Genomic DNA, 20,848 nt, shown 5'->3' with positions numbered 1-20,848 from the left:
GGAGAATGATTTGGGGGCATTAGATTAACTTCCTAAGGATGGTTTTTATTTTTTTTCTAATTCTTGTTAAAACTTCTCTACATATTTCATATTAAGAACATTTTTCATGTTTTAATATTCTTACTTTACTGTCTAGGTAATGTATAAATACAATATTTTGCACATGAAAGTCTTTTACATTTTAGATTGATTATGATTTTAGGCTTTCTCTTAAACTATAAGATGTTGTATCTTTTAGTCATTTGTTAATTATTATGTTGAAAATTTGATTGAAAAGATCATTGTTGAAGAAGGAAGATTGCTTTCAAAGAGGGAGATTGCTGATAAAGAATGTTTTCAATCATTATTTTGTCATTGATGTCAAACCTACTTTTTGTTGGAATGATAATTGCTTATAAGATCCAAGTACTATCACTTAGTTGATTAATGAAGAGGAATTGATCAACAAGATGTAACAAAAGAACCTAAGGGAAAGGTTGAGTTATGGTTTTGTAATGAAGTACAAGGATTAGTTAAGACAATGACAAAATGATGTATTGGTAATATACTTGAAGATATAGAGGTTGGCCACACTTAGAAACTTTAGAAGTATAAGTTGTAGCAAGTCTATTTGCAAAGCTTGACTAAGTTCATTAGTGAGTGTTGAGCAAGCTAGTTCATGCCGAGAAAATTTTTAGTTAGTGCTGAGAAAATGCAAAATCTAGTGTTTACCTAGTGATATAGAAGGAGCTGAGCAAGCAATAGGTCTCGAGCATCATAAAAACTTAGTGGATGTTGAGTGAATCCATGGTAGGTGCCAAGCATCAGTTAAACATGGTGTCGAGAAACATACTATGTGTTGAGCACTAAAATTTCAATAGTGTCGAGCGGCTACATTGTTTGTAAAGTCAAAGATTTACCAAATCTAAGCTGACAAGTTTGTTACCTTGAATTTTTTGAACCAAATGGAGGATAAGAATGATGAGTTGGAGGCATATAATTTTAGGTAAACCATTTTTGGGCAAATTCAAGAGGATTCTTCATGATGTTTATAGAAGGAACAAGATATGGGGTAGATTTATTGAATCCTACCTAATTCATTCGAACTAAAATTAAAAGATGGAAGATTTGAGTAGGAAAAGGATTAAAAACTTCTATTTAAGGAGTCATAGGCCAAGAAGCTAGAGTGGATAGGTCAAATTTGTTGAAGGGTGTCAAGGGGAAAGCATTAAGAAGAAGGAAGAACAAAGCATAGAGAATCTACTTTGATAAGTGGCCATATAGGAGATTGCACTGGTGCATCGAGTGTGGAGACTCAAGGAGACAAAGCTTGAAAGGAGGACAAGCTATTAGAACTACAAAGACTAAAATCCAAGCAATATTGTGAGCTAAACAAAGATCTAAAATTTGCTAGTTAAGTTGTGAGTTCTATCAGATCATAAACCCTTGTTGTTACTCTCTAACAATTGTGTCAACTAGGGTAAAATCCTATGGACTTAGATTGGTTTAATACCCATTTGTAAATCCTTTAATAGGGTGGAATTCCAAGTGAATGTTCTAAAGTCCGTTAACCAGGCCCCCTTTTAACATGGTAGTTAAATCCTTTAACTAGGTCACATTTAATAGTGTGTTGTAGCCTTTAACAAGGTAGGCCTTTCACAAGGCATCACTTCAGAAGAGTGAGAATTGAGTAGCATGTTAATGGTGGTTTTTCCCAAATTGGGTTTCCATGTAAATTACTATGTTATGTGTTGATCTTTTATGACTTATTCTTGTATACTAATTTTACAGTAACTTGCTGAGTAGGAAAGTTTAAGCTTGGATGCATGAACAGTTTAATGGGCTCACTTTACTTAGTGAAAAAGTTTTTTTTGGACATTTGGATCTTGAATAACTAATTTAATCCCCCCTCTCTCAATTACTCTAAAGCATTTCTAATAATTGGTATTAGAGCCATCTACTAATTTAGTTAAAAGGTACTAGAAGCAGGAAGATCAAGATGTCCAAGAGAGAAGTTCCCAACCTAAATAGAGATAACTTCACTGCATGGCAAAAATAGATGAAGCTACACCTTGGATCAATAAGGGATCATGCACAAACCTCAATTGAAGTAGATCATGTTGATCCATCTATACCCACTATAGAAGATATGAAGAAAAAGGAGCACGATTAGGCAATGCTGGAGATTGCCTCTACCCTCAACTATGCTAAATTTGATGACATCAAGGGATGTGACTCTAAATTCAAGATGTGGAAAGCCCTAACTAATATCTATGGAGGAGATTAGAATGTTCAAAGAGGAAAAAGAGAAAGCCTTAGAGGAAAGTTTGATGACATGAAAATGAAGGAAGGTGAGAATGCTACTCAATAAGCCTCTAGAATGAAAGAAGTAGTAAGTGTAATAAGAAGTTTGGGTGTTCATTTAGAAGATGATACTATCAATAGAAAATTCATAAGAACCCTACTCCCCATCTATGCTATTAGAGTTTGAGCCATCCACAAGTTAAGGTGTATACTAGGAAATACACTAACTTTTGAAGGTATAGTAGGAAGACTCACTACATTTGAGTTTGTCCAACTTTGACAACTACAGACCTGAAAATCTTGAATCTATTTTCAAGGAAAAGCTATCATTGAAAGATACTGAGGAGGTGAAACCAAAGAAGAAGAAGAAAAAGGTAAAATATGCATCCAATGATAGCAGAACTGATGAAGAAGATGTAAAACAATTGGAAGCATTGTTGGCTAGAATATTTCACAGAGGGAAAGGTAAATTAAAAGGTAAGCTTCCTATCATTTGTTTTAATTGCAATGAAGTAGGACATATTAAAGAAAGATGCATGCAGAAGAAGAATTATAGAGAAGGCAACAAGAACAAGAACATAAGACAAGATGATAGAAAAGATTACAAAGATAAAGGCAAAAAGTGTTACATTGTTGTAAAAGAGGATTTAGATGAAAATGATGATGAGGTAGTATATGTAGCTATGAAGGATGAGTTAGATAAAGATGAGGAAACAACACCAATAACCTATGTAAGAAAAAATGAAAAATGGATCATAGACAGTGGATGCTCACATCACATGACAGGAAACAAAAGTAAGTTTGTTACCTTTATTCAATATGATGGAAAAAGTGTTAGATTTGGAAATGATGCACCATGTCAAATCAAAGGAAAAGGTTCAATTCAACTTAAAGAGAAAATTTTATGTGATAATGCATACTATGTTGAAGGATTGAACTACAATCTGCTGAGTGTGTCACAATTAGGCAATATAGGTTGCAAAGTAGAATATGGAAATAAATTTGCCAAAATCTATGTGATGGAAATTTGATAGGAAAAGGAGAACAAACTAGGAGAAATTTGTTTTACCTAGATATTTAAGATACATCCTATTTTTTTGTTAGATTTGATGATGTGTGGTTATGGCATAAAAGTCAATGCCATGTCAACTTTGATAATTTGATTAGCATCAAAAAGAAGAAGAAAGTTAGAGGATTTCCTAAACTAAAGAAACCTAAAAATACAATGTACAAACAATGCCAATTAGGAAAGATGACCAAATCAAGTTTCAAAAGAAAAACCTACACTTCCAAAGAAGTACTAGAGCTAGTGCATACTAATTTATGTGGCCCAATAGAAGTGCAAAGCTACCAAGGAGATAGATATATAATGTTGTTTATGAATGACTACTCTAGGATGATGACTGCCATGTTCGTAAAAAAAAATTTGATGCATTTTAAATGTTTAAGTGGTATTTGGCCAGGGTTGAGAAAGAAATAGGAAAGAGACTAAAGTGCCTAAGATCAGATAGAGGAGGAGAGTTTACATCAAAAGAGTTTGAAACATTTTGCAATGGCAAAGGAATTAAAAGACAAACATCAGCACCAAGGACTCCACATTAGAATGGCATTGTAAACATGAGGAATAGATTAGTGATAGATTGTGCTAGAACATTAATGATGAGAAAAATGTTGCTCTGAAGTACTGGAGAGAAGTTGTAAGTATTGTTCTGTACACCTTAAATCAAGTTCAAATCAAGAAATGCACAAATGCAACACCTTTTGAATTATGGTATGGTCACTCACCCAATGTAAAATATTTCAAAGTGTTTGGTTGTAAATGCTATATTCTTAAAGAGTCTAGAAAAGGAAAGTTTGATGCAAAAGGTGATGAATGCATATTCCTTGGATACTGCACTAGAAGTAAAGCATATAAGTGTTTGAATACTAACACTAACAAGATTGTGGAGAGTTTAAATGGTCAAGTTGATGAAATCAAGAAACTAGAAGATTATAGATCCTTTGTATACTTCTATGAAGGAATGTATACTAAAGATGAAGCTACCAATCAAGTTGGGAATTTAAAAAAAAAATTAGTATTAGTCAAATCATAGTCAATGAATGTCGAGCCACATTTAGAAGTTGAGTTGTAGAATGAAGAAAATGCACATTCTAATAGAGATGTGCACAGTGACCCTAAAACTGAAGGATCAAACATGGAAAGAATGATAGAACCAAGATTATCCAAGTATGTGAGAAGACATCACCCTATAGAAAAAAATCATTGGTGACAAGGAAGATAGAATAATGACAATGAATAGACTAAGGAATGAATCATGTCTTCTGAGAAAGATTGAACCCAAAATAGTGAAAGATGTGATGCAAGATGATAATTGGCATAAAGCTATGGAAGAAGAAATAGATTAGATAGAGAAGAAAAAAACCTAGATCTTAGTTCCAAGACCAGTTGATAAAAATGTGATTAGTACCAAATGGATATTTAGGAACAAGCTAGATGAGAATGGTGAGATCACAATAAATAAGGCCATAATAGTTTGCAAAGGTTATGCACAAAAAGAAGGGTTGGACTATGGAGAAACATTTGCCCCTATTGCAAGAATGGAAGGAGTGAGAACACTACTTGCATATGCTACCTACAAAGGTTTCAAAGTCTACCAAATGGATGTAAAATCTCCCTTTCTGAATGGTATACTAGAAGAGAAAGTTTACATAGAACAACCAAAGGGATTTGTTGATGAAAACAACAAAGATATGATTTGTAAACTGCATAAAGCACTCTATGGTTTGAAGCAAGCACCTAGCGCATGGTATGTGAGACTACACAAATATCTTGTAAAGATTAGATTTGAGAGAAAAAATGACACTAGTAATTTGTACATCAAGGTAGAAAAAGGTAAAGATATTTTGATATCTAAAATCTTTGTTGATGACATAATATTTGCAGGAAAAGATACTCTATGCAAAGATTTTGCTAATAAAATGAAACATGAGTTTGAGATGTCAATGTTTGGAGAAATCAAATTCTTTTTTGGATTGCAAGTACATCAACTGAAGCATGACATATTTGTGATCCAGTCAAAATATATCAAGGAGATAGTCAAGATATTTGGCTTAGAAGGTTCAAAACCATTCAATACACCAATGATAATAGGACACAAATTATCCAAAAATGATGACTCACCTAAAGTAAATTTGACAATGTATAGATCAATGATTGGAAAGTTATAGTATGTTGTGCATATTAGACTAGACATTGTATTAGCTATTGGAATAGTAGCAAGATTTTGTACCAATCTAAGAGAAAATCATCTAGTGATAGTAAAAAGAATACTAATGTACCTAAATGGAACAGATGAATTTGGATTATACTACAAGAGGAGTGCAAAGTTTGAGTTGAAAGCCTACACTAATGTAGATTGGGGAGGTAATATTGATGATAGAAAGAGCACTTGTGGAGGAGCACTTTTCTTAAGTAAAAGATTAGTTACTTGGACCAGAAAAAAGAAAATTTGTACCTCACAGTCCACAAAAAAAGTTGAATATATTATTGTTGCTATCAACTACACCAATATTGTATGGATCAAACATCTCTTGCAAGGTATGAAGGAAGAGGTAACTAAACCTATGATACTCTATTGTGATAACACAAGCACCATCAACATATCAAAGAATCCTATGATGCATGCCAAAACAAAGCATATTGCAATTAAGTATCACTATGTAAGAGAATTGGTGGAAGACAAGCAAGTGAGGATTGAATATGTTAGCTTAAAGGAACAAATTGTTGACATGTTCACAAAAGAACTATCTAAAGATGCATTTGAGTATCTTAGAGGTAAGTTAGGGGCGATACCCCTATCCAAGGCTATCTGAACAATAGAAAAATTGTCTTGTATCAAATGAATTGAATGATGAAATATTACAAATTCATGCAGAGGACATCACTTTAGGTTTCTACCTGAAGTAATCAACGTACTAAAATTCCAAATAAGTCACAAGCAAGTTGACAGAGGGAGAAATTTGAGTACCTACAAATGCTACACTTGCATGTCAAGATGTTGAAATAGCATGTTTTTGGAATTTTTGTTAAAGAGGGAGAAATAGCATAAACTAATCGAATCTATAGAATAAAATGGAAAAAGGGAGTACTAGTTAATACCAAAATAGTAGAAACTGGTCAATTCATATAGAGGAAGAAATACTTTATAAAGGGAGAAATGTCATAGTAGAATTGATCAAAGTAGTAAGCTACAAAAAAGAGGGAGTCATAGAAGAACTTATTAGACTTGTAGAGAGAGAATAAATAGCAAAAAGGAAATAGTAGCTAAGCGGGAGAAGCAGAAGCAAAGAAATTAGAATAGTAGATTAGAGAGGGAGATGTGAAAGCTGATGAAAATTGAAATGGTAACAAAATTTCTTTTGGCATTTGAATTACTATTTTAACCTAGTTAGCATTTTGATAACTTGGTTGATCAATTTGGTTTCCCATCAATGCCAAAGAGGGAGATTGTTGGAAATTTGATTGAAAAGATCATTATTGAAGAAGGAAGATTGTTTCCAAAGAGGGAGATTGTTGATAAAGAATGTTTTAATCTTTTATTTGCTAGAATGATAATTTCTTATAAGATCCAAGTACTATCACTTAGTTGATTGACGAGGAGGATTAATTGATCAAGAAGACGTAACAAAAGCAACTAAGGAAAAGGTTGAGTTATCATTTCGTAATGAAGTACAAGGATCAGTTAAGACAATGAAAAAATGATGTATTGGTAATATACTTGAATATATATAGGTTGGCCACACTTTGAAACTTTAGAAGTATAAGTTGTAGCAAGGCTATTTGTAAAGCTTGATTAAGTTCATTAGTGAGTACCAAGCAAGCTAGTTCATGCTGACCAGATTTTTAGTTGGTGCCGAGAAAATACAAAATCTAGTGTGTGCCAAGTGATATAGAAGGAGCCAAGAAAACAATAGGTGTTGAGCATCAAAAAAACTCAGTGGATGTCAAGTGAATCCATAGTAGGTGCCAAGCATTAGTAAAATGTATTTGGTGTTGTGTATTATAGTATCTATTGAGCACCAAAATTTCAATAGTGTTGAGCTACTACATTGTTTGTAAAGTCAAAGATTCACCAAATCTAAGCTGACAGGTTTGTTACCTTGAATTTTGTGAACTAGATGGAGGATAAGGATGATGAGCTGCAGGCACTAAATTTTAGCTAAACCATTTTTGGGAGAATTCGGGAGGATTCTTCATGATATTTCTAGAAGGAACAAGATATGAGGTAGATTCGATGAATCCTACCTAATCCATTCAAACTAAAATTAAAAGATGGAAGATTCAAGTGGGAAAAGGATTACATAATTCTATTTAAGGAGCCATAGGCCAAGAAGCTAGAGTGGCTAGGTTGAAGTTGTTGAAGGGTGTCAAGGGGAAGGCATCGAGAAGAAGGAAGAACAAAGCACAGAGACTCTGCTTTGATAAGTGGCCATATAGGAGATTGCATTGGTACATTGAATATGGAGACTCAGGAGAAAAATCTTGAAAGGAGGACAAGCTGACAGAACTATAAGGACTGAAAGCTAGGCAATGTTGTGAGCTAAATAGAGATCTAAAATCTACAAGTTAAGTTGTAAGTTGTATCAGGTCATAAGCCCTTGTTGTTACTCTTTAACAATTGTGTCAGCTAGGGTAAAATCCTATCAACTTAGGTTGTTTTAATAGCCATTTTTAAATCCTTTAATAGGGTGACATTCCAAGTGAATGTTCTAAATTCCTCTAACTAGGCCCACTTCTAATAGAGTGGTTAAATCCTGTAACTAGGTCACATTTAATAGTGTGTTGTAGCCTTTAATAGGGTAGGTCTTTCACAGGGCATCACTTCAAAAGAATGAGAATTGAGTAGCATGTTACTGGTGGTTTTTCCCAAACTGGGTTTCCACATAAATCACTGTGTTATGTGTTGATCTTTTATGTCTTATTCTTGAATAATGATTTTATAGTAACTTGCTAAGTAGGAATGTTTAAACTTGTATGCATGAACAGTTTAATGGGTTCACTTTACTTGGTGAAAAAGTTTTATTTGGATATTTAAACCTTGAATAATTGATTCACCCCCTGCTCTCAGTTATTCTAAAGCATTTATAACAATGCTAAGTTCTAAATATCAAATCTCCATTCTTAAATATGTGGATTTCTAATTCAAATTTTTGGAACTCATTAAAATATGCTTAGTTTAGATCAACAATCATTCAATATTTTTTGATAAATGGTTGAAGCCTAGATTAATTATTATTTTATGTTGAAATTAATCATTATTAAGTGTTAAGATTGAGTAGGTTTGAGCTCAAGACCTCCCACATGAGAGCCTCACAAATTACCATTTAATTTTTTTCCAGTTACCTATGAAGAAAACTCAAAAGTTGTTTTGTAAACAATGGATGTTTAAATGTATATGAGATTGATAACTTTTAATAATGATCTAAACATATATGAATATAAAGTAGAATAATAATAATAATAATAATAATAAAACATTGTAGTATTTTTGTATCACTATATTAAGTAGCCGAAAAGAATCATGAATATAAGAAAATATTTGGCAATAAAAAGATATTAGTGACACTCATTGATATTGAGCTCCTATTTCTCAATTGGCATTTTAAAACTAATAAGATTAACTTGATTCTTAATTTTATTTTTATGTCACTTTATCTTGCTAAATATCACAACAATTTTTCATTAGTTATCTTTACTATGACACACTATCAATGTTATAAAAAAGTGAAAGTTTATTACTAAATAATAGATGTTCACTTGTACAAGACTTTGTTCACTTTGAATAATAAGTTTAATATACACAAATATATTATTAAATTTAATTTGATTCCCATAAAATATGTATGTATGTATATATATATAATTTTATTTTTATTTTTTAGACAAAAAGTGGCAAGCCACTATAATATTTTATTAAAACTAATTCAAAAAGGTTAGCTAGGAAAGAATCAATGAAGAAAACCCAACTTCATCCCTTATATACATAGATTTTTCATAATTTCATGGAACTATTGGCAAAGTATAATTACAAAAGGTTGAAACAACTACCAACCAATGATATACTTATCAGCGAACAAAGATTGATGGTCATCATTTTTCAACAAAAAAACCCAATAGCAATTAATCCCTTAAAAAGTTAAGATTCAAAAATATAGCAATCTGAAAAGACAAAACCAGGCCCAGAGTCATTCTTCCATATCATCAAAACCATGGATAGGTTTGCTATCACATATAGAAGCATCATTAACACTAGCAGGTCAACAAGAGCATATCCAACTTTCTGGACACGTTCTTCAAATTGAAAACCTAAAGACCAAGAGGCAACATGCAGAGTATTTTTCATGTGGATAGAGTTGCGGTTATGAATCTTGTAACACAGTCCACACTTTGATAAAAATAAACCAATTAGTGGGCTACCGAAATGTGGAATCTTTTGATGCATAAACCTAGTACAATGTATTGAAGCCATTACATTGAACCATGTCAATCATCTTCAAGGAGAAGAGAAAATATCAAATAATAGAGAAGGGTCTTGTTTACTAAGGTCACCATGAGTCACCCCCTAGTCCACCAAAATAGAAATGGTTACCTCAATCACTATTATAGGTATTGTGAATGTTGTAACAATTGGTATGCTTTGCTAAAGTTTACATGGTGTCAACAAGTCTCAAGCTATTATCAACATCCACAAGCTCTATATTTCGAAAGTAACTTGCTCTACTAAATACTTCATCTACAAAATGACCACTTCCCATTTGAGTGGAGGTGTGCTTTCCTCCTAGCTCTGAATTGAACATGTCATCCCTCCATTCCACCATGCTTGCATGGTCTGCAAGATGACTAAAAATTTTAGAAGGCCAATATCCCACCAATGTGTTGTCTGCAAACTCCATCCACCAATTCCCTTGCTTAGGATCCTTCTAAGAATGCTGATATCATATTGAGTGCTAGAGAGTTTCAAAAAAGATGATATGGTAGCACCAATTGCAATCTTGTTGTTGGTTTGCACAAAGCCAGAACATAAAAGATTGTAGCAACTAGTTTCCTTGTATGAATTAGTCATCCAATAATTAAATAATCTAGGCCTATTGTCACCATATAGTTTGGGGCTGATCTGCCAACTCACTTCAATGTTGTTGAAATTTCAATCATTAAATGATCTAGAGAGAACCTGAATTTGAGATAAGCTAAACTCACCCATAGTTTCAATCTTTGGTGAGCACCAATTTATAGTGGCCTTTGCACTATAATATTCTTCTCCTTGTACATAGGCTATTTAATGCTCAAGCCCAGTTCCATTGATAATATCTAGATTTTGAGAAAATCTCTTAGATATGTATGATTTTCTTCCATATTTTTGAGGTGATTCAACTATCATCAGATTTTCCTCAGTTATTCTTCTCACCAGCATTGTTCCTTCTAAGAAATATCCACTAAGGTGCCATGTATGGGAAGTGTGTATACTACTAAAACTTGTTTCATTAACCCTTCCAAGAAACCTAGAAGGCCTCTCTAGCAGATCCTTGATCTTATGGTCCTTAAGCGATCGGTGATCAAATGAAAGTTATTTGTGGAGGAAAATGTAGTCTATGATATCTCCATCTAGACTCTATATGCTTTTGATGACAGGTTTGTTTATTTTTCTCAAGTTCTTCTGAATCATGTAGAGTTTCCTGGTTCTCCTTGACCATGGATGAGTAAAATTATACCTCCCCATCCCAGATGAATTAATATTGAGCTCAATGGATCCTTCCTTTCCATAAACAAAAAACAATGCAAAAAATACCAAAATGAGAAGTAAGACCTTCCAAGCACATGATCTCTTTGTGGTTACTGCTCTAATGAAGGCTACCTCCATAATAGCAATAATGACTAGATACTACTCTGGCCAAATTTCCCTAAAATCCTCTTATTCCCACAAGTAGGCAGTCTTATCAAGCTCAATTAAACTTTTAAGAGTATCATACTTTTAAATTATGGGTATTGAATGAAATGATGAGTGGAATAGCCCATCACAACCCATGTTTGAAAGGGTGTCAACAACTTGATTTCCCTCCCTTAATGTATGTGATATGAAAACACCATGACAATTATCTAAGAGCCTCTAGATTTGGATGAGGATGTATTTTAATTTCCAATGAAAATTTTTTAATGAATAAAAGAATTTATAATTATGGAAGAATCACCTTCAATATGCAATAGCAAAAAATTACCTTGTTTGGCTAAAATAAGACCAGTTAGTAGAGCTTGGGCTTCTACAATATTATTTGTATCGATAGGAAAAGGGGAAGTTGTAAGTGCCACAACTTTTCCATTGGAGTCTCTAATGCATCCACCCAGACCAAAATTTCTAGGATTGCCTCTTGATGCACCATCAAAATTTAGTTTCCAATATCATGCATCTAGGGGTCTCAAAATTACATTTCTTTGAGATAAGGGAGAAGAGGTTATGTTATTGATTTTCCAACCATCTAGAATAAATAACAGTTTCTATTTTTGAATCACTTGAGAGTCCCAAGAGATAACAACAGGGTTAAATTTTGAGTTTATCATACTTGTGTTTATCACCTCTAATATAGATCTTTCAATTCTTTCCAAAAAAATTTCCAAGGAATGATACTATTCTCTCAAGATACGCTTATTGTGTTCCCACCATATAGCCTAGACAACCAATTTTGGAATACATTTCCCTAGATTTACAAATAAAGAGTTTGAGTAAAGAACTGGCCAAGCTTGAAAGAGATCCCAAAGGTTATTTTGAAGTGGAGTACTATAATTTAATTTTTTCAAAATGAAGCTCCAACACTAATAAGAAAATGGGCATGAGACAAAGAGATGATCCACTGATTCTTCACACTCATTACATAAAACATAGTTAAAAGATGGGGCAATATGCAACCTATTCAATCTATCACTAGTCAAGATCCTATGTTTTAATGCAAGCCAAGAAAAGAAGCCAACCTTTGGAAGCACAATATGGTTCCAGAAAAATGTATATGCTCTACTAAAAAATTTATTTGATACATTTTGTTGTAGGATCTTATAACCCTCCTTCACTAAATAATGGTCATCCTTAGCTGGAGCCCAAATGATCCTATCATTGGATCTAGAGATGAATACTTGTCTAGAAGTCAATATGCCTTTGAACTAGTTAATCTCCTAAAATGTCAAAGGTAGCAGATTTAGGTTCTTCCAAAATACTTTCCCAAAAAATTCACAAACATTATCAATATACTGATCTATTTGAGTACCCCAATAAAGTTCAAAAACCTTAATAATGTTAGTAGAGATTGAAAAATTTGATAGAGGAATATGACCATTCCAAGAATCCCTCCAAAAATTGACTCTACTACCATTATTAACTTCCCAAGAGACATATTTAACCACAATGTCATGTGAAGCTATCATGAAATCCCAAATAACTAAACCTTTTAGGGGATCCAACATGGAGAAAATTTTGGATGACTCATTATTGTTTAGGTATTTTTGTTCCATAATCTTACACCAAGTGGAATGAGGCTTGTTGTACATTTGCTAGACTAATTTTCCACCAAAAGCCTCATTTCTTTTGGTTAGATCATGCACACCAACACCTCCAACTAAAGGGACATGTGACATATCTTGAAGAGAAATGAGTGGGATTTTGCTAGAATCATTCATGTTACCTATCCAAAAGAATCCCTTAATCATTTTTTTGAATTTGGAGTAGTATTTTGGGTGGAGCTTTGAGGACAGCAATGAAATAATTTGGGATTATAGCAAAGATGGACTTGATCAACAAAATTCTACCAACCAAAGATAACCATCTTACTTTCTAATCCACAATTCTACATTGAATACGTTGAATGACTAAAGACCAATAGCAAGATTTATTTGAACCCATAAAGAAAGTAATTCCCAAATATATAGATGGTAAGAATTTTATTGTAAAACCAAAAATCAAATTGATTTTGTCAGATATCATTTTTGTTGTATTGAAGAAATAGATTTTTGACTTCTTTGCATTTATGGCTTGACCAGATACCACTGAGTAAATATTGATAATATGTTTAATATGTTGAGCCTCCTAAACATTTGACAATCCAAATAATAATGTATCATCTACAAATAAGGAATGTGTAATAGAAATGTTTGTACCTAAAATATGAACCCCATGTCATTTACTAATCATGTGTTGGTGAGAAATGGTCCTACTAAAAGCTTTTTCCATGATGATGAAGAGAATCAGAGGTAGTGGATCTCCTTGTCTGACCCCTTGTGTAGATGCAAAAAATCCCACTAGTTTACAATTTATTAAAATTGAGAACCAAGCACCCGAAATGCAGGCCATAATTGCACCAACTTTTAGAGAAACCCATTTTGATAAGTACTTGAAGCAAGAAATTCCAACCAATCTTACCATATGCTTTCACCATGTCAAGTTTTATTACAAAAGTTGAAGACTAGTTTGAATTTATAGAATGGAGAACTTCATGTGCCACTAAGACACCTTCCATAGTTTCTCTACTTGGGATAAAACCCCCTTGTTCCAGTGAAATGGTGTGAGGGATAAGGTGTTGTAAGCCCATAGTTAAATAGCCTTAGTTATCATCTTGTAAGATAGATTACATAGAAAAACTGATCTAAAATTGGCAAATGTTTGAGGATCCTTGATCTTTTGAATAATTGAAATATTTTTAGTATTGAAATACTTAAGCATGATCTTGCTCTTCCTGGATTCTTCAATAGCAGCAAATAAGTCCCAACCAATGATATCCTAGCAACTTTGATAAAACAAGGTAGAGAAACCATCTGGGCCATGGGCTTTGTCAAGAGAAAAGGAGAAAACCACCTTACAAATTTCTTGGATGGTGAAGGGTGCCAACAACATGTCATTATCTTGGGAAGATATCATAGTTGGTATGGATTCAAGGATCTCATTAACTTGTGAAGGAGTGGGAGAGGGAAAAGTAGCAAGGGTAAGAAGATTCTTGAAAAATTTAAGCCCTTCTTGCTAAATGAGATTTTCATTTGTAATGAGGTTTCCTAAATTAGCATCTTTAATTTGGAATATTGTATTAGAGACCCCATTTTTCTTCGCTAAAGCATGGTAAATTTTTGTGTTTCTATCACCATCTTGAAGCCATAGCTCTCTAGACTTTTGTCTCCAATAAGTTTCCTCCCTAGTGCACAATTCATCCCACTCTTGCTAGAGATTTTCCTGAGAGACATATGTTTCTTCAATCATACCATTTTGGATCATATGATTGTATACATCTTCTAGCTATTGTTTCACTTCAGATTTTTGAGAGAAGTCATTCTTAAATACCTATTGATTCTAGATCTTGATTTGGGATTTCACAAACTCTAGTTTCATGGAAAACTAATGCATCTTAAATCCATCAATAGGTGGAGCCTCATTCCACCAATGCTGAACATTTTTCAAGAATTATAGATGTTGAAGCCACATTCTTTAACAGTTGAAAGAGGAGTTGAATTGATTATCAAAGCTTTAATTTTGATTGTATGAGATTTAAAGATATAGGAAAATTGTTTGAGCCTGATTTAGAAAGAATATTTGAGGAGATGTCCAAGAAACTCAATTTCCAATCATGAGATAGAAGAAACTTGTCTAGATGTGCAGCAATATGTGCAAATGTAGACCTTTTGTTTTTCCATGTAAAAGATTCATTTTTGGGTGAATGTCCATGAGATTATTATTATTTACAAAACAATTGAAATCTTGTAGAGTTTTAGGAGGAGGAACAAGACCCCCAATTTTTTCCTCCTGAGATAGCAAAGCATTAAAGTCACCACCAATGATAATTTTTTGTGTATCTTGGACCTAGAAAAAATGAGTAATATTTTCCCACAAGCATACTTTATCCTATGATGATGAAGGACCATAAACATTAATCAAGATAAAAGAGATGTCAAAAAGTAGAGATATGCAACATTTGCTAGTTATTATCTTGATGAATGAGTTGTGCAATAATTGAGAGGGGATTCAAAAGAATTACAAGGCCCCTAGATGCTCCCACTCTAGGAACATGTAGAGATTTCCATTTTTTCCATTTTGCTAGAATTTTATCAAAATTGTCCTAAGATATCTTAGTCTCTTGTAAAAAAATAATGTTTGCCTACATAGAATCAATCACTTGTTTAATTCTATGCCTTTGACATTCCATGATTTTATTTTCATTGTGGACAAGGACAACACCTTGTTCTCCTTGTTGATCTTTTAGAAACAAGAAATTTCTTATCCAATGTGGTTTGTATTCTAGCTACAATTTTAGTTCTAGTCTTAGATCCATTTGGTCCGCTTCTAGACTTAGGTGTTTTGGGATTGAAAGTAGCTTGAGATAGAGTTTGTAAGATTGATAAAGGCTAAAGCTTGTTAGTAACTTGGATTTCAATAAAGGATATGCATCCCAGTGGAGTTTGTGAATATTCATGTTGGTAGTAATGCTCTTGAGAAATTAGATCAAAAGATTGTTGTACTTACTGATATATATTGGATTCCAAACCCAAAGGGTCCTTCAAGTCTAAAGCATTACTCACATTAGGACTATTAAGACTAAATCCCTAATTGTAACTAGTAAGATTATATGCATGTTACAGGTCCTCAAATGATTCTTCACCTATCCCTGTAGACACCTAAAAATCCTTTAGAAAATAAAGTATTTTTATTTTCTGAAAAATTCCCGATGACATCATCATTTATTAATTAATTAATTATTTAATTAATTAATTAATTAATTTTTATGCCATTAAATCCTTTTATCTTAATTAAAAATATTTAATTAAGGAATCCCTCCCAAAAATGTTTAAATCTTATTTAAACATTATTTCCTTATTTATTAATTATTTAATTAATAAATTGACCAAAAATCCTAAAATAAATAAAAAATTTATTTTTTTCCCAAAAGTTGGCCAATTTCCTTATGACCAATAACCTCTTCCAAAATCTTCTAATCCTTCTTTAATTTTGATTAAAGGCTAATCCCATCATTTCCTACCCCTAATCCCAACTCAAAATATTTAATTAAAATTAAATATTAATCCTCATGTTTATTAAAAATTTTTTAATAAATATCTCCTCAACCTAAACCCTTGAAATAAATAAAACTTTATTTATTTCCTAAAAATATAATTTATCCTCATCCTAAGAAGTTCTAGACTCTTCTAGAAAGTCTCCATCCTCATCCTAAGAAATTCTAGACTATTCTAGAAAGTCTTTATCCTCCTCCAAAATCTAGACTCTTCTAGAAGATGTCTTTAAACCTAATCCTAATCCCCTCCTAACCTTGTCACATTCCCTAAACATGGGTTAAGACTTACTAACCCAAGCCAAAGCTAACAAATATCTCCTCCTTCACCCACCCTCATTAAATGCCATCCACTTGCCTATCCCTAAGCTAATCCTAAACCATCCTAATCCATCTTCTAATCATTTGCACAAGCCTAAGAAAGCTTAAAACCTTCCTAATCAAGTCCAAGTCGAATTTTCTCTCATCACCCTCAAAATATCTCAACCATAAAACTTTATGAAGTCCACTAGGTCATAAATGACTCTTACAAGCCCTTTTATTTCTCTTACAAGTCATTATGAGGGTCTTTATGAAGATTTTATCTCTTGAGCCTCCTTTGTTGACTCATCCTTGCCCTTTCCTCCATCCTCTCACCATGTGACATGTGTCACTCCTTGATTGGCTATTAGGAAGCACAATCCATGTGCTCTCCTCTCATGCAATCTGAGCCCTCCATAAGCTTTTTCACATCCTTGCATCCTAGCCCTTGATCCCTCAAGCCCTTTGCCTATTTAAGGAATCCTCTCCCAAGTCATTTTAACACAATCCATGAAGTAAAGTCATAATGCCATTTTGAGAAGCCATTTTACATCAAAACCATACACTCACACCCAAATTCCAACTCCATTTGAAGCCCTTTTTGAAGCATAGGCTTGAGCATACATCCTATCTATTTAGACAAAGCCACTCAACAAGAGAGCTTCTTATTGAGAGAGTCCATTAATGGCTCATATTCTCAATTGAGAGCTCATCTTAGTCTATCTTGAAGTTTATGAATTTTGTTTAGTTTGTAGAAGTTTTATTTAAATTTGGTTTCTATTAGCATACTAACATTGCTCATATACATTTTGGCACGCCCGGTGGGACCCCGCATGGGTCATCTTCATTAGCTTTTTTAGTCAAGTTTTGTATGTCATTTGCTGATTTTGGCTAATTTTGCTTTATTTTGTGATTGGTAGGATTGTATAAATTGGTTTTGTAGGTCCACATGAGCATGAAGAAGACAAAGGAACTCATAGTTTATCTCATAGTATTTGCAGATTTTTCAAGCTTATAGGTGGACAAAGCACTTGGAATTCTTCTTCCTCTTCTTGTCTATATTCTTCTTATTCCATCTACTTCTTCTTCTTCTTCTTGTGGGAGATCTTGGCCATTTTTTTATCTTTGAGGAAGCAAAATCATGCACACTTCTTTTTAGTGCTTAAAATGAACCCCCAAATCATACTTAAATCCATTAAAAATTAAAAATTTGCAAAAAAGAAAAAATCTTTTAACAAGTGAAACTAAACCAATCTAATCATTTGCATCCTTGCAACATCAAGGTTTTAGATACATTCATGCAAAATTAGGAACACTTCATTTTTGGGAATTTAAAAAGAACTTCAAGTTTCCATTTCAAAAGGATCAAAATCAACACTAAGTGCACACTAAAGTTCTTTTAAAAAAATCTCATAAAAACTAAGAGTCCTAAATGGTTGCCAAAAATTGTCCTAAAAGCTTTGTTATTTGTTCCAAACAAATGTCTTATTGCAAAATCTTTAATGTTTCTTAGGATTTTCATGCATCAAAACAATCTAGGAATATCATTTTTGGGCTTAAAATATGCAAACTAGAACACAAAATCTTGAATGAAAACCAAAGTCCAAAGAGTCATTTTCACTTTTGAGTCCAAAACAATCTTGAATGATCTAAGGTTAAAACAAAGCACTTCAAAGTTCTTAAAACAACACACAAAATCTCAATCTTGAATGCTCAAAAGAAAACACTTGAATGTTTAACCACTTTTCTTTGAATGCATGTTGCTAAAATCACTCTTGAATGCCATGGATTAAAATCAAATTTTCCTTGAATGCATGGTTAAAACAAAAAATCCAATCTTGAATTCTAAGGATCAATTAACTATTGCAATATCAAACACTTCATTTGGAGCTTCTAAAAATTGAACAAAACAAATCTCTTTTCCACATGCAATCTAGGTAAAGTTTGATTTTTGGACATTTAAGAAACCTTGTTAAGTTAAAATACAAATTTGCAAAAATCAATTTGAGTAGTTCCTTGGACTCACCTCTTTTCTAATCACCCATCAAATATTAACCTTTGGTTGCAATCTCAGCGCCATTTATGGGGATGGGTCTACTTGAAAAAGGTGTTAAATGTTCCACAATCTAACTCACTCACTTGGTCTTTGAATTTTTGCTTTAACTTTATCAAAATTCTTAAATGATCAAAAATCTAGATTAAATCGATCACACTTCAAGTTTGGGCACTAAAATTGAACAACAACTGACGTGGAGAGCCTCCGGGCGCGCGCTTGAAATCGAATCTCACACACTTTTGTTTTGGGCTTAAAACAAACTCACACTTAATCTTGAATGCCTTAAAGAAAATTAATCGATACTTGACGTGGAGGGCCTCTGGGCGCGCGAGTTTGCTTTTGTTGACCCTAACTCTTCTTATTGTTTTCATTATTCGATCGATTTACTTTTTTTGGTGCTTCAAGTTGGAATAAACATTGTATCTTAAACATGAGTGCTTGCAAAGTCTAGATCAAAAAACTTAAGCGTCAGTTGGTAAAAGAACAAATGTGTTTTTTAGCCCAAGGTCATCCAAGTCTTCTCTCCCCTTGTCATCTTTCGAGGCCATCTTGGGTGCATAAGATTAGGATCCAAAACCTTGTTTGTTTTTAGGAGGCCTGCTTGGGGATTTCATCACCCCTTGGATGACCTCAACTCCAGCGTTCTGGCGGAGTATAAGAATCGGAAGGTGAATCGAAAGACACCTCTCTTGGGATCAAGATTTTGTCACTCGGGCTAAGCCTCAAGGAACTTTATACCCTTGAGAAGTGAAAGAGGAGAAGTGGGTTACCGCTCCTCTCGGTTGTGTGACATCTTTTTGGTCTCATCTACAGATTTGGGCCTCACGTACCTTGGGTATATCGAGGACTCCTTAGCTAAACCAACTGTCAGCCTTGTAGACAACCATCTAGGATGTTAATGTGTTTGAGGTGACTGATCGAAACATTTGTAGAACATACACACTCCTTGGCGCAAGTATCACTTTCTGAGAATCAAAAACTTCTATCTGGTTGTTTCTATCTATTGCTTGATCTTTTATTTGTTGAATGAATGTTTGCCAAACTTGGTCAATCCTAGCTTAGGGCATACTTAGCATAGTCACTACCTATTCCAGAAGTTGAATGAGTTGAAGCAAAACAACCAAGATCTCTCAAAGCCAAGCAAATTCAGAAATTGATGTCAGAGCAACTCAAACCCAAACAGAAGTTCCACAAAGTTAAACTCAAACCATCTCTAGCATACCAAGAACTTTCAGCCAAGAGAAAAGAAATAACACCAAGCCCACGAATTGCCAAACTCCACAAAGTAGAGGCAAAAGCTACCGACGAAGCACTTCAAGAGGCCTGGTTAGAGTGCACCATCAAATTTAGCCAACATCCAGGAGTTAATCCTGCTTATGCCTTACCAACTAGGCATGATTTCTATGATTAGACACCCTTGTTTCTCCACATCTTCTTGGATAAGCTTCACTTTAGAGTCATTTTTGTAGAAAAGCCAGCCATCTTAGGTTATCCCCTTAAGCATTATTAGCTCATCCATCTCATTTAGAATCAAACCATCTAGCCAGCAATCAAAACCTCACATCCAAGCCTTCACAATTGTTGTCACTTTTGCCAAAAGTTTGCCACTCCTAAAATCTTCCAAATCCATCAATCTTACCAAGGTTATCCCTTTGACAGAGCTTTGTCTAGGGTGATCCAACTTTGTCACTTGTTATCCCTCATCACCTTAAGCTAAAGGTTGGGATCCACAAGTGGTCAATCTCGTGTCCTTCCTAAAGGATCATCAGTCTATCCTTAAGTTGACACAATCACCACCAAGCTTACACATAGGAAAGCAGACCTTTCGTGCTTTGGCAACATATCTTTGAAGTTAGAATCTCCAACCCAATCCTCCTTAGGTTTTTTCGTATAGCTTTGCCTTAACCTAGGAAATCATTTGCATAGAGAAGCCTTCCCCCTTTTGCATCCATCAGCATTATTGCATCTCATCCCTAAGAGCATTTTTCATGCCACCCGTCACTTGCTTAGCCAAGAAGAAAGAAACAATGGAGCCCTATCATTTGGATCGAACAGCCTCACCCCCCTTGAGCACTCAGCCATCCTTCATCCCAGAGAAAGCTATGCCATCACGTACTGACA

General features: G+C 33.8%; 1 pseudogene; it reads right to left on the bottom strand.

Annotated features, from left to right (window-relative positions):
- Positions 1-9,888: 9,888 nt before the first annotated feature.
- Positions 9,889-11,201, bottom strand: LOC149554449 (protein neprosin-like; annotated as a pseudogene).
- Positions 11,202-20,848: the final 9,647 nt, after the last annotated feature.

The sequence above is a fragment of the Cupressus sempervirens genome, chromosome 5, assembly GCF_028749045.1.
Source record: "Cupressus sempervirens isolate cs-2001-9-10 chromosome 5, ASM2874904v1, whole genome shotgun sequence".
In the NCBI taxonomy this organism is placed as follows: domain Eukaryota; kingdom Viridiplantae; phylum Streptophyta; class Pinopsida; order Cupressales; family Cupressaceae; genus Cupressus; species Cupressus sempervirens.
Note: the sequence above shows the minus strand (reverse complement) of the source record. Positions and strands in the feature narration are given on the sequence as shown.